Here is a 13,909-nt window from a genome sequence, read left to right on the forward strand (position 1 = left end):
GAAGGCAGAAGAAAACATTTATTCAGATACCAGAGAGCAAAATTCCAATACCAGAAAGCCAAATCTGTCATAGTAACCAAGAAGTCAATACACATTAGCCCTGCAGGGGACAAAGCCATTCCCAAGTCATTTCTCTACTCACTTGCTGGGGCCTTCCCGCAAGCAAATACTCACAAGACTAGCTATGCTTTCCTGCATCCTCTCTCCTCCACCCTAACTGTTCTCACCAGCTTCTTCCCACTTCTGTTCCACCCTTCATGCTCCACCTAGTCAGCAAGCTCCTCCCACCACATGTGATTTAGGTTTCCATGTGATTTAGGCAGGTCACATGGGCCTATTAATGAATGGGAAAGATCTTCCCATTTAAATTACCATTACATTCAGCCCCAAGATGTTTTGTATTCATTATGTAGGTCAGTGGGGCAACTGGTATCAACAGAACTAAAACAGGGATAACAGAATATAAGCATATAAAACAATATCTTAGGCAACTGGTGTCTACAGAACTTTGCAACAGTATAACAGGAGTCACACAAAATAAGCACATAAAACAATATGTTAGGGTGGGGCTTGAGCACAAGGACTTCATCATTCCTCCCTTGAATGAATGGGGCCTAAAATCTGGGGTAAGGGTTGAAAGTCTCTTCTTCTATAGCTACTTCCTGCTGAAATTGGAGGCAGAGCTGTCCCAGCCACAAGAGGTCCCATTTGAGAGGTCAGTTCTTTAGATGGCTTCTGGAGCTTGCTTGGTGCTAGGTCCAGGGGTGACACATCACAGTTGTGGACAGGGGGTAACATCCAACTTAAGTAATCAGGCACCTGCAGGTGGAAGGTGCTAGGTCTGTAAGGAAACAAATCTATCAAACAAGTTTAACAGTAGGTAGAGTCAGTCATACTTCTGGAGTCAATGAACCCACTATCATAGCCTTATTCACGATAGAATATATGAGTTGAGGGTACAATTTGGTAATGATCTTCTTCTGAATAAACAACAATTACAGTATTATCTTTCCCATGTGCTATAATTATTGCAACCTTTGAAACATGGTCTGGCTTCCATTTTATCCATGCTTTAGCTCCCAAATTTATTCTATCAGTAGAACCCAATTCTTCAGTTCCTCTGCTAGTTATTTTTGGAGGGTCAGTTTTCACAAGGGCTATTATTTCACAAGGAACAATAATCATTTGAACTATTCTATCCACTTTACAAAACTGTATGGGTCCTTCACCTAAATTTGGGAATGTCTTAATAATTTCTCCTTGATAAAAGCTGCAGCCAATACATGTATTCCTTGAGCTGCTAATCCTGATTTAGGTAATATCCATCCAAAATGATTTTTAGGAATTATCATACAAATTCCAATAGAGGTTTTTCTTATTTTCTGTCCAACCAAAAGTCCTCTAAACAATGTGAATCATATCCTGCCAAACCAGGTGTCCCTGGAAATGGTACTGGGACATCTGGCCTCACAGTCCAATACTCAACATTTGGGATCTTCTGTGTTTGTTGTTTTCTAATTTGCAGATTTGGAGTCATAATTCTGTCTAGGGGTATACTTCTTCCCAATGGTTTATTATTCAAATTATATAAAGCAGTGAACAAATTATCTTTCCAATGATGATAAGAATTATTAGAACTTAACTTCCTTAACTGTTCTTTCAATAATCCATTCATTCTTTCAATTAACCGAGATGCTTGTGGATAATATGGAATATTATATATCCATTCTATATTGTTTAATACACAATATCTCTTCCTTTCATTACCTTTTAAATGTGATCCATGTCACTTTGGATCTGCATTGGGATCTGGAGTTATACAGGTGTTTTTCTGGGTCCCATTCTTATAGGGACAAGCCACTAGTACACCTAAATAGGTGTCAACATAAGTACATATAAATTTGTATCCTTTATCTTGGGGCAGGGGTCCAAAATAACCTATTTGCCAAATTTAGGCTGGTACTTTCCCCCTTGCTATCTCTCCAGTTACTTCCCAAGATGCAATTTATTCCTTTTCCAATAACATTCCTCTACTATTTGTTTTTAACAATGAATGAGAGATACTAATACCTCAGTTTTGTGCCCACTGTTGTGTGGTCTGGACCCCTAATTGGCTGGCTGTTTGATAGGCCCATTTTTCTAGTACCAGATCATCAGTTGGGACTGATGTCAGATGTCAGAGTAGGGACAATATGTTGAGTAGCAATCTTTGCTAGTTAATCAGCATATACAGTGTACTCATGTTCTGGCATAGTGAAGGCCACATGAGTATCTACATGAAAAACTGACAAATTGCTAACCAAAGACTTGTCCCATATATCTTACCATAATTCTTTGCCCCAGATATGTTTGCTGTGAATTTCCCAATTTTGATTTTTCAACATGGGCATCCATGTACCTAACCCTTTAGCTACTTCCCATGAATTAGTGAATATGTGCACTGTTCTCCTTGTTCTGTTCTGATAGCTTGATGTGCTGCCATAAGTTTAGTATATTGACTACTTCCACCTACCCCAGTGCTTTCCAAAGTCCACCTAGTACGTGGGTTATAGGGTATAGCTCTCCAGTGTCTTTTGTGGCCCAAATATTTTGCTGTTCCATCAGTAAACCATGCATGTCTCTTTTGTTCTTAAGTTAATCCTCCACACCCCTCATTACATTTTACCAAGGACTGTACCAATTACTACTTTAGTCCAGGGGGTATATAATTTCCCCCAGTATCTGTTTGCTATAGATTCATGTAAAGCAGAAACTCCAATTTTGTGTGTTGTAGATCTATTTTAAATATACCACTTTCATTGAATTATGCTAGCCTCTTGTGCATGTCCAATTCTGTGAGAAGCTGAGTTACTCATTACTCAAGTCATTATCAGAATTCCAGACCTTTTTATTACCTCATGTCCCAAAGTCCATGTTCAGTCTCTACCAAAGCCGGCGAAACAACTGCTTTTCAAAGGGGTATATTGAATTCCAAATGAAGGGAGTTTCCTAGACCCAAATCCTAAGAATATATTTCAGCTTTGTTGTTTTTGCCATAAACTCCAGTTTGCATATTCATCCTATACAGATACTTGTAATTCCATCTGACCACTTTGCATAGGCCATAAATCTAAGGCCAATTGTATAGTGACCTTTGCTTCTTCAAAAGCTTTACTCTTCTTAAATCTCCAATCAAATCCATATTTTTTTCCCTAATAGTTTCATATAAGGGTTTCAAAATTTGTCCTTGATACGGTATGTAATGTCACCAATATCCAAATAATCCTATAAACTTTTGGTCTTCTTTCTTATTGGTGGGGATAGGAAAATCCTGAATCTTTTGTCAGGTTTGCAGGAGAATCTCTTACAGTCCCTTATTCCATTGTATATTCTAAAATTTTATGGTTTGAGGTGGCCTTTGAATCTTTGCAGGGTTTATTTCCCAGCCTTTGCTTTTCATATGCTTAATTAAAAGCATCAAACACTTCTCCACTTCTTTTACATTTTTTTACCCTGCATCATATCATCTAGGTAGTGGGTAAGCTGTACACCATGTAGCTCTAATTCTTTCAAATGTTCAGCCACAATCCTATGACAAATAGTGGGGCTATGCAGATATCTTGTGGCAAGCATGTAATAGTATATTGTCAGCCCTGCCAAGTGAAAGCAAATTGGACCCATTGTTTAGAATCTATTGGGATTCTAAAGTAAAGAAAACATTGGCTAAATCGATAACTGCATACCAAGTCCCATCATATTTCTAGATCCTTTCTATTAAGGGAATGGTACCTGGAACAGCAGCATACAATGGAAGAGTCATCTTATTTAATTGTCTGTAATCCACTGTCATTCCCCATGTTCCATCTGACTTTTGTACTGGCCAGACAGTATTATTCCATCAAGTGATCGTATGGACTAACACTCCTGCCTCAACATATTCCTTGTGGTAATCTCATCTTGCCCACTTGGCACATGATATTGCTTTAAAGAAATTACTTCAGAAGGTTTAGGTAAAGTCCATTGATTGAGTCCATTTTTATTTCACCCATTAAAACTTTTAATTCCTATCTTCTTTACTTCAAATTGGTATCTCCCCTCAGATAAATTTAAAATCATACCTTTCAATATATCTATCCCAATGATGTATTCAGGAATGGGTACAATTACAACAGTACATTCTTTCTTAGGTAATTATCCAATTTTCACCATTAGTTTGACTTCTCTGGTTGATATCTCAGCCCTTCCCAATTCTATGATGCTGATAGGAGTTCCATGTTTAAACTTATGAGGGTTTCCATATATTAAGGGGCCTCTGCCCCGGAATCTCTTAATGCCCTGGTTATAGTATTTGATCCATTTTTCCAATATGTGCTCAAATTGATATGGGGTGTGTAATCCCATGTGTATTTCTTTAATCTGAGCTGGGGCTTGGCCAACTTCCTATTTTCTCTGAAAGTGTGACAAACTTGAATACAAGGATTCAGGAGGCTCTGTAGGGGAAGTTCTTACTTCTCTATAGTCTAATACCCAGCCCCTTTCCTCGGTACATTTTTGTATAGTTCATTAGTTGGAATGCCATCTATGCTTCCAAAATCTACCCCTGCTCTCAGTAGAGAGCAATGGTTCCAATATTCTTTTCTTGTCAATATATTCTGACTTTGAGTCTGCTGACCATTTATTCTTCTCTCTCAAGCAGATTTATCTTTTTCCCAGCCTCCTAAGTCACTTAACTATGAAATCTTGTCCAGCACCTCTGAAAGAGGGTGCCCTATTTCCCCAATAAGTAGAGTCAGAACTAGTGGCTTATAAGCAGGAAGAGCCGTCTTCAGTATTATATTCCTAGGGGAAACTGCTACGGGGGTATCATAGTATGCATCTGCATTTCCAATCATTATGGCATTCCTCATTACTTCCTCCTTTAACCTTCTTAGGCAGTCCCCAAGTGAATATCAGGATCTATTTCCACTAGACCATACTGCTTACTGTATCCTTCTGCAACCAGAACTAACAGATTAGTTGTGTTGTTATCTCCTTACATATTGTAATCTCTTAAAGCTTGCTGTACAAAAGGATTCTAATATCTATAAATTTCAAGCAATATATGCCATCTGTAGATATTCCTTCAGCCCCTTAATCATTGATTCTCATTATCCAAGATATTAATGACTCTCCCATCCTTTAGGTGAACTGACTAAAAATATCTGTGACCTTCTGCTGAGTAAAATCCTCAATTATCCCCCTAAACACTGTGTTGCCCCCCAGGTTCTCCTGTTTCAACCTTAATATTGGGCATGCTTCTGCCTGAGAAACTTCTCCCTCTAACACTGTTTCATTTTCCAACTCTGACTTTGTTATATTTTCCTCCCATGCACTCATCTGACAGTCATTGCCATAGCAACCAGGCTGAGACTATACAAAGGTTGTATGCGCACTTTTTTTTTTTGCCAGTTTTTCCCTTCTTCTGAGTTAAATGAACAGTTTTTTCTCCTACCACTTGAGATCCTACAGCTTGTTCTTTTAAAGGAGAGCCCAAATGCTGAGAATTCCCATACAAACTAGCTAACTCTTTTTCCATCTGAATTTTTTCCCTCAGCAGCTCATCTTTGCTTTTACATGTAATATGGTAACCTGTTAATTAAATCCAGCCTCTTCCACACACCCCTGGGAACTCTTTCTCTGGTTTTATTGATATTCCTTGAAAATACCTTTCCAAATCTCTAGGTTCCTCCTCCTGTAACCTCAGTTCCCAGTTTTCACAGGGTCTAGTGCTTTTAGCCCATTCCCTTGCTAGGGAGGAATAAGGTAAATCCTCCCATCCTGGGATATCTATTTCTTCCTCTAAAGCCTTTCCACTTCCAAATAGAGATTTTATACCCTGCAATCCTTGTGACATCAAATGTATCACCAAGGCAATATTCACAGCACTGAAGGCAACTATGAATATGTTGGTGTAGTTCTGAATCACAAAGGATAACAGATTTTCCATATAGAAGGCAGAAGAAAAACATTTATTCAGACACCAGAAAGGCAAATCCCAATACCAGAAAGCCAAATCTGTCATAGTAACCAAGAAATCAATACACATTAGCACTGTAGGGGACAAAGTTATTCCCAAGTCTTTTCTCTACTTACCTGCAGGGCTTCCCACAAGCAAATACTCACAGGACTAGCTGTGCCTGCCTGCATCCTCTCTCCTCCATCCTAACTGCTCTCACCAACTTCCTCCCAGCTCTGTTCCACCCTTTCTGTTTCACCCAGTCAGCAAGCTCCTCCCACCACATGTGATTTAGGTAGGTCACATGGGCCTATTAATGAATGGGAAAGATCTTCCTATTTAAATTACCATTACAGGTACCTTCTGTCTTTGAAATTCTGTGATTCTGTGAAATGTTTTCACCTTTTCCATGGAACTTTCCAAGTTTCCAACTCATGGGAAAAAAAAGCCTTTCTCCTATCCCAAATTCATAAAGCACCATCTTTATATCCTTCTAATATAGCACATTGTGTATTACTTTGTTTTATTGTTATCTTTGTATGAATTAAATTGTATAAGTAGATTGTAAAGTCCTCCATATGGGCAAGGACTATCTTATACAAACATGGCATCTCCCACAGTGTCTAGGCATGATGCTCTGTACACAGTAAAATTTTAATAAACATTGCATTAAAATTATATTAAATTTTGTATTGCATTTGAGTAGTATGAAAAACACTGCAAGAATACAATGTAAACTTTAATCTTTCCTTATCTCAAGAATATCCAGCTCTCATTAACTATGTTTTAGATTGAGGATTTAAAATTCAAAATTCTTATCTTAAATGCTTTAAAAATATTAATCTCATGTTGGTAAACTTAAATTAAAAGTTCTCCTAATTTGTTTTCAGTTTCTTGGTTTCTCCCCCTCTCCCCCCATTATTTATATTTTATTTATATATCTATGAACATCATGTAAGACACAAAATTTAAATGTTTCAGCAAAAGGCAGTTACATTACTCTCCAGAAGGATATCAAAGCTGCTTATTGTGCTTTAGGTACTTAAAACTATTCAAATTTGAAAAATACTTGGCTTCAAATTATATACATAAAAATGTTTTGGAGATGACATACGCAAAAGGAGTGGGCAATATAATTAACATTTAATTGCATACTGTCTTGAACTATTTGATTTACATTAATCTTATTTCCAGCTAAATTGGAAATTTTTGTTGTCTATGCAATGTTACATTATAGTATACTCTTCAATACTTCTAAATGGACTATCTTGTCAATTTTTTAATCTCAGTGGATAGCATAATCTAAAATGATATTTTAAGTGGTACCTTAAAAATAAGACAGTAATTATCCCTACTAATGATATGATGGTTTACTTAGAAAACCTTAGAGAATCAGTAAAGAAACTTATTAAAGTATCAAACCCACTTTAAGAGTAGCTTACAACCACAATCTACTCTAAAGAGTTGAGTAAACACTAAATTAAAAATTTTAAACTCAAAATATGGAGTAAATTATAGTTGTGGTCTTCATTGCTTCTTTACATAAGGTCTAATTGGTCTATGACAGTGAAATGCATAGAATGTTTTAGAAGTAGAGGGAAATGGTTCAAGGTTTATATTTTAAATGTCATTAGGTAGCCTAGAATATTACAATTCAGTTTTGATGGAAGGTATTGGTTCCACTATCAATAAACCAACTAAAATCTTTAGGATGTTTTAGACTAATTGCCCAACTTTATTATCTTATTACCAGGGAGTTCACACTGATTAACAGATGTATCAGATCCTATGAGACAGAGCTCAATGTGATAATGGTAATGAAGAATTCATAGGATGATAAGATCACTGAAAGTGGTAGAAGATAAATTAGGAGACCCTCCTTCCTTAAGTCCCCAAGGTTATACAGGTATTAAATGGAAGAAGATGTATCATCTAATTCAGGTCCTCTAACTCCAGACCTTGTTCTCTTTCTACTATACTATTATCTCCAATGGAATGATACAGTTTCAAAGTGTAAATGGGTTCACTTTTTAAAAATGGTTTCTTGCTTTTGAACATCTTACAAATTATTTTGACACAAATCTGTTTGAGTCCATGGATCTAGAGCTTAGGCTTGCTCATCCAAGAAATATTATCTATATTTAGCCAAGCACTTTCAAAAGTGAAGGGAATTGAAGGAAAATATAAATGAAACTCAACTACAGCCCAAGTTATCTTGGAATAACTTAAATAAATGAAGATGAATTTTGTATACATAAGGACTGGATTTATATATTCACAGTTTAACAAATGAGGGATAAATATTGTAATTTATTATATAAAATTATAAATTATACATTTAAATTTGTTGTTCAATCAGGTCTTATTATTTGTGACCCTATTTGGGGTTTTCTTGGCAAAGATACTGGCCTGATTTGTCATTCCTTCTCCACCTCATTTTACAGATGAGGAAACTGAGGCACCTAGGGTTAAGTGATTTGCCTAGGATCACATAGCTAGTAAGTGTCTGAGGATAGCGTTAAGCTCATGAAGATGAACTCCTGGCCTGGTACTCTATCCACTGCACAATCTAGCTGCTCTATAAATTTTAATTATTTCATTTTTAAATTTAATTTTCATTTAATTTTGCCCTGTAAATTTTAATTGTTAAATTGTAATTACAAAAATAAAAATATATACAATTATAAAAAAGACAACACAAACTGATTCAGAGTGACATGAGAAGACTCAGATCAACATACATAATAAGGATAGGAACTGTTCTTTTGTCTTTGCATCCTCAGTGATTAGTACATTGAAGGCATCTAATACATGCAGGTTGAAATGAGCCTAAAAAATTGGTTAAAAAAGCTAAAAGGTTAAGAAGCTCAATAATTCATCACAAGTATTTTCGTATCCATATATTTTCTTTTAATAAGTGTTTTATTACATGTTAAATGGTGTTAAGAAGCAATTTAGGTGTCATTGCTCTATCCAGGAATGTTTCACTGATGGGTGAATACTTTTCCCTATAGCTATTATCCTTACCTATTGCTTTAGTGGGCACTGCCATCCTCCCTCCTCCTAGAAGGATGGGTGAATTACATACTCCTGGTGAATTAGCAATAATCACTTTATTATATGTTTTGCATTTATGAAGTTTCTCATCAAAAGAATTCTATTTAATCATTAACACCATCATCAAAGAATGTTTTGATGCTTGTATGTGTTGTGGTACATAGAGAATTATAGAGACTTATTCTCTCACTAATTATCATAGCCTATTGGAGAATCAATGGGGGAAAAATGTTTATTTTTAACAGGTCCTGAAAATGAGACAGCAAAGGATTCATCTGTTTAAGGGTATGTAGAAGAATGGAAGAATCAGATCCCAAGCCCAATTAAGGCTGATTGAGATAGAACATTATGCTAGCTAGGTCTTCCTCCCTTTTAGCAACACCCTTATGATATATTTGTAGTGGTGGGGCTTGAGTCAAGCATTGTGTTAATTGGTACTATAATTTCATTTTGTTAGAAATAATTGTTTTATTTCAGTACCATTCTTAATAACCCAATCTGTAGCTCCTAAAGACTAGGAAATGTTTTAAACTAATTTGTTAGCATAAGCTGTTTATTCTGGCATTAAGTACCAAACTTTCCAAAACTGAAACCATACTTGGCTCTAAATTATATATACAGAAATATTTGGTACATTAGATGTCAATATATGTAGAATCCAAATAGCTTCCATACTTAGGAAACCAGAAATTTTAAAATCCAATTTTATTATGAAGACACAATGGCAAGCCAAGTGAATAGATATTAGGAATGTATTTTAAAAAGGGTACCTTCAAGGCAGTAGGTCATAGTGTCTAGAATACTGGTCTTGGAATCAAAAAGACCTGGGTTCAAGTCTTGCTTCTAACACTGACGCTGGGTTATATTACATTGGGCAAGTCACTTAAGCCCTCAGTGTGCCAGGCAACTGCTGAAGACTGTAAGTTGTAACTGCAAATATAGACAACTTTGAAAATCTTAGGATCTTTTATCAATACTATGAGTCCAGAGGACTTAGGACTATGGTACCTACTCCCTGACAGAAGGGTAATGGATTTAAGATACAGAATGAGACACTGACTATGTGTATTGTTCAAGGGGTTTTGTTATTCTTTTGTTTTTAATTAGAAGAAACAGGAGGTAGCGAAAATGAATGTTGACTAATTGAAAAAAAAATGAAATCCTGTTAATTCCAAAGATGGTGTTGGTATGAAATGGTGGTACCTTACGTGGAACTCCTTAAACTGAAATCACAAATCTGGTAAAATACATACACTTGTTCTCTCTTTCTCTCTCTCTCTCTGTCTCTGTCTCTCTGTCTTTCTCTTTCTTTCTCTCTCTCTAACAACAAAATTCCAGGGTACGCAGGAGCCTTCATTTGTAAGTATGATCTTGAAACACAAGTCCTGGTAATGACCTTTTGAATCCAGAAAGATGAAATAATCAGAAAAACTCTGGTGTTGCTATTGCACGCTCTTTGAAAATTGGAAACCTACAGATAGTAGTTTTAAAATAAGGAAAGCAAGGTGGTATTGTAGATAGAGTACTAGAGATGAAAGTCAGGGAGACCTGAGTTGGAATCCTTCTGCACTTCCTAGCTGTGTGACTCTGGTCAAGTCATTTAACCCTTCTCAGACTCAGTCTCCTCATATGTAAAACATGGATAGTGATTGTACCAATCCCAAAGAGTTATTGTGAGGATTAAATGAGAATAAATGTGAAGCCCTTTATAAACCTTAAAGTGCTCTGTAAATGTGAACTACATAATTACTATTTATTGTTATCAATCATCTGTAAAATAGGGGAATTGAGCCTATGATAGTAACCAAAACCCTATTCCTTTAACTTTTCTGGATTAATGTTCTTTCCTGTATTTAATGTAAGTATATTTAACTAAAGCAGCTAATGTCTGCATGCATGTAGTATTTGGGTTTTTTTTTTTATTAACTGTGAAAATGTCTGAAATGATCCATTCATTTGCAGAATGAAGAACAGCATTTTATATCCCTGTTTGGCACCTAATCATGTAAGCAAGAAAAAGGACATATGGTTTCTTGGGGAGAAGGGCAGGGTGTTCTTAAGATGGCTGAGAAGAGTGCAGTTGTATATTACATTTTCATTTATTCTTTAACAAAACATCCAAATCCTCTGACTGTCTAGTCCTCTGGGTTTTTCCTGGAAGGCTGAAATGGCTCTCATTGCTCTGAAGAGTTTGAATCAGCTAGAGAACTAGAGTGCCCTCTGTTGTTACTTTTCCTTCACTACAGTTAAATGTCAACTTTTAAGACTGGGGAATCATAAACCAGATATTTACTCTTAATATAACTCATTTAAACTGATGAATTCTGCTCATGATAGAAAGTGTTAGTAGTTCAATTTGGGAAATATCTCCAATAATATATATACATATATATATACATATATATGTATGTATTATATATGTATATGTGTGTATACAACTTAGTTAAGACACCATGTAAATGTTATAATCAAATAATCTATGAAATATTCACATTTCCTTTGTAAAATAAAACTGTATGAAAATATTTGACATTGATTGAAACATAAAGTCAAAGAATATTGTCCAGTCTTTTTTAATGACAGCATATCTCTTTAAAACCCTGAATAATTCTGAGATATCCTTAATTTAAATATTTAGTAGAATAAGATCATAGAATCCCAATGGGACTGAAGATTTTTTGGAATTCAAAGGGACCTTTGAAGTTATCTAGTTTAACCCTCTCATTTTATACATGAAGAATTTGAGGTCTGGAGAGGTTACAAAATAATCTATCTTTACTACCACCTCCATCCATTAACATTTCACATTTTCCATATTGCTAGTAATTTCAAAAAATTATATAGCACTTTAAAGTTTATATTTTCATTGCACCAACCCTATGTAGTATATAAATCTCATTATCACAATTTTGAAGATAACACTGGGTCTCAGAATATAAGATTAGAGATTTAGAGATGCAAGAAACCTTCAAAGTCATCTATTGTCCTCAAACTCAAATAGAAATATATCCCAGAAGTATAGTTGACTTAGGAAACCACCAATTGTTCATTGTTGTTCAGTCATTTCAGTTGTGTCTAACTCTTCTTGGCAAAAGATACCCGAGTGGTTTGCTATTTTTTCCTGCAGCTCATTTTACAGATGAGGAAACAAACAGGGTTAAGTGACTTGCCCAAGGTCATACGGCTCATCCGTGTCTGAGCCGTATGACCTTGGGCAAGTCATCCATGTCTGAGGTTAGATTTGAACTCATGAAGATGAGTGTCTGTGACTATTTGGCGACCTTAGGAACTCCTGCAATTTACCCTGTGCTTCACTGAATTTCTTCACATTCAGAGCACTAGGCAGAAATCACATTGCATCAACAACCTCCATGGGCCCTTGAGAATTACAAAAGAACATTATCTATTTTGGGTTATATTTTTATTCATTTTGATAAGCATTTCCCAGTTACATTTTAATCTGGTTCTAGTACACTCAGGAGTCTTGCTGGCCACTTGCAGCCTGTGGACAATAAATCTGACATCTTTGAAAATCTCAAATTTCAGATGAGGAAACTGAGACATGGGAAATCTAAACAACTTCTTTGAGATCAAAGTCCTAGTCAATATTCAAACCCAAGTTCTCCGACTCCAATTACAGGATTCATATGCATGCATGCATGCATACATACATGTAAAACACACATATGTACATGTTACATACATATGATTTATATATACACATACATAAATGTTTATATAATATGTAGGGGAAAATTGGGGTAGAAATACTTGTGATTTCTGTTGTGGAAAGTCCTCCAAAAAATTTAAATAAGCAGTGCTTCAGTTGCAATTTAGTTTATAATCTTTCCTTGTATAGTCTTTGAAAGTCGCCTGGGACACTTGACTCACCCACAGTCACACAACCAGGATGTGTCAAAAATAGGATTTAAAACCAGGTTTTCCTGACTCCAAGGCTAGCTCTCTGTCTACTTCATTAAGCTTGCAACCTGTATCTTGGAAACTGACAGGATGATTAGTCACTACGCATGCTATTGTCCTCAATGAGAAGGCGCCAGTTTAGCTCACATTTGTTTAGCCTAACTATAGAAACAAAAGGCATTTAAACATTTTTTTTTAGTTCATCTTCATGCTTTAATATTATAATCGTTCACCTAGAGGGGTAGAACGGTTTGAGCTTTACTGTGGGCGTTCTTTTTTATGCATTTCTAAATCTGGTAGCTTCAATGTATTTTCTCCCTCTTTTGCAGGACTATTCTTTTCCTGCCAAGGTTTTTGCATTTCTGAGCTGCTGGTAGTGATTCAGTTCTTGTACAAAGACGCAATTCTTGGCTGCTGTCCCTTTGGCATTCTCTAATATTTTCATAGACCTCAATTGAACTTTCAGTCTACTCAGGGAACTTTAGAGACAGACAATGGAAACAATTTCTATTTGTCTTTTACGTTCCTTACTTTTAATCCTTTCCATAAGCCACTTGAAAGTACTGCCCAGGTTAAAGAGAGAAAAGAAAAAGAAAATACCAAAAAAAAAAAAAAAATCTTTCTGTTCCCACCCCCATGCTCTGCAGTGTTAAATTTCACCACTCCTTTTCCATCTGAACAGAGATAAACACATTTTATTTGAAAAAAATTCAGAGACTGTAAGGATAGTTCTTGTAGTTCTGACTGTATATTCAGGTCCTCTAAACTGAAAAAGCAGATATTTGAGTACCATTCTCTCAAAATAAAATAGTAAAATCTCTGCACAAGGGATATAGGAATTGGACTACCTCTACAGATGGTGCATTTGCAGAGGGTGACGTTGGGGCCTCTGATGTTCTCCTGCCAGAGGTAGGACAAACCAGGTAACTCCTATGGTATTAAACTGTCTGCATTTAA

At 35.9% G+C, this 13,909-nt stretch overlaps 1 long non-coding RNA gene across 3 annotated transcripts in view; it reads right to left on the reverse strand.

Moving 5' to 3' along the window:
* The window catches only part of LOC140526402 (uncharacterized), a 98,923-nt gene continuing 85,014 nt past the window's right edge, over positions 1–13,909 (reverse strand). For all 3 annotated transcript variants that reach the window (XR_011974358.1, XR_011974356.1, XR_011974357.1), the window contains exon 2: positions 1–13,909. This exon is cut by the window's right edge and continues 30,200 nt beyond it. This is a non-coding gene — a long non-coding RNA (uncharacterized lncRNA).

The sequence above is a fragment of the Notamacropus eugenii genome, chromosome 2, assembly GCF_028372415.1.
Source record: "Notamacropus eugenii isolate mMacEug1 chromosome 2, mMacEug1.pri_v2, whole genome shotgun sequence".
NCBI lineage: Eukaryota > Metazoa > Chordata > Mammalia > Diprotodontia > Macropodidae > Notamacropus > Notamacropus eugenii.